The sequence below is a fragment of the Beta vulgaris genome, chromosome 1 (assembly GCF_026745355.1).
Source record: "Beta vulgaris subsp. vulgaris cultivar EL10 chromosome 1, EL10.2, whole genome shotgun sequence".
Classification (NCBI taxonomy): domain Eukaryota; kingdom Viridiplantae; phylum Streptophyta; class Magnoliopsida; order Caryophyllales; family Amaranthaceae; genus Beta; species Beta vulgaris.
Genome location: NC_079202.1, coordinates 27,168,155 through 27,169,936, shown reverse-complemented (window position 1 = coordinate 27,169,936; position 1,782 = coordinate 27,168,155). Strand labels below are relative to the sequence as shown.

General features: G+C 36.5%; 1 non-coding gene across 1 annotated transcript; it reads right to left on the bottom strand.

The window, feature by feature from the left end:
• Positions 1 to 1,468: 1,468 nt before the first annotated feature.
• LOC125494515 (small nucleolar RNA R71) lies at positions 1,469 to 1,575 on the bottom strand. Its single transcript, XR_007270762.2, has one exon. It is a non-coding gene; the product is annotated as a small nucleolar RNA R71 (small nucleolar RNA).
• Between the last annotated feature and the right edge of the window lie 207 nt (positions 1,576 to 1,782).

The following is a 1,782-nucleotide window of genomic DNA, read 5'->3' as shown; positions in this document are numbered from 1 at the left end:
TCATTAATTCATTAAAGATTAGAACTCTTTTTTCTCTCAATTAGTGAAGAACCCTAGTTTTGTTTTTTCCCCAATTACATTGAATTTTCAATAGAAGCTTTGATTTTTGCAAGATTGGTTCTACAATTGGTATTATTTCTTTCTCTTCTTATTCCTATTCAATCCTTGATTATTAATTCATGTTTGCTTATTTAATTATGAATATGTTTTCCCCAATTATGATTGAGTAGTCTATTTCTAGGGTTTAGGGGGATCCATGATCAATTAGGAAGGGATGTTTATTAAAGTATTGATTTTTATTGATGCATGTTGATTCCTATTGAATGTTTTTAGTCTTTCAATCCAATTTGGCCAATTTGATTGTTATATGTTGTGCAATATTAGGTTATGCGCCGAGAGGTATAAACTTGATATTAAGGCTAGTTTCAATAGGTAGATTGGTATTAATAAATTGCGAGAGCCTGTTAATACCGTTCTATGTTGATTTAGACTTGAGAGACGAATCAACTATTTAACTGCATTATTAATTGTTGATTTTTGTGTTTCATCCCGAAATATTGATCATTGGTGAACCTATGCCCTAGACTTTTTATTATTGATAATTCTTGATATAGTTATAGTCTAGTTTAGTATAATTACTCACAAACACTCGTTCCTATACTCTAGATTTGACTGACAATTAGGAAAAGAACACTGTTTCTCTGTGGATTCGACCCTACTTCCCTGACTACTATTTGTTGAGGACTTTAGGATTACTTTTGATAAGGTGATACGACTTTAGCCTGTCAAAATTTGCGCCGTTGCCGGGGAAACGGTTTTGTTCCATTTTCTTTAATTGTTTTAGAGTCTAGATTATTACTCTCGTCTCAGAGAACACTTGTTCTTTGGGACAAAATCTCTTAATTGTTTGTTTTTAGTTCTTCTATGCGCAGGAGTTTGAGTTCAGATTGCCTACATTTGATCCTGAAATCGAAAGATCCTTTCATAGACAGAAGAACTTTTCCAGACAGTTGCGAGATAATTCAAGGGAAGATAATCCTTTGGATTATGACTCTGATTCTACCAGCATTGTCTCTATTACTCCACCAGAATCAGAGATGGCTCAGAGGCTTACTGACTTTTCCCAACCCTCTTTGGCTGAACTTCCCAAGAGCAATCAAATGCCTGAAATTGAAGCTGTAAATTTGAGATCAAACCTGCATTGTAAACATGATCGAAAGAAAACAATTTGGTGGTGGACCTAATGAAGACCCTAATCTTCATTATCAGATTTCTGCCAATATTGCTCTACCATTAAGCAGCAGGGAGTGACACAAGATCAGATTCGGGAGATTCTTTTCCCATTTTCACTTCGAGACAAGGCAAAGATGTGGTACAATGGGATTAATCGAGCCACTCTTGGGATCACTGATTGGAATACCTTGGCCTAGCTTTCTACAGAAAGTACTACCCTCCAGAGAAGACTGCTAGGTTGCGTAGTCAGATTACAAATTTCACCCAAGGGACTGATGAGTCTTTACATGAGGCATGGGAAAGATTTAAAGATCTTCAGAGAGAATGTCCCCATCATGGTCTACAAAAATGGTTCCTAGTTCAGGGATTCTACAATGGTTTGGGGAACAACTCGAGACTTATCCTTGACTCTGCAGCAAATGGGAGATTCATGAAACTAGAAAATGACGTTGCACATGATTTGATCGAGGAGATGGCTATTCACAACTCTCAATATGGCAATCCTCGAGGACTAGCTAACAAGGGTGGAAAGCATGAGATAGATTCTAT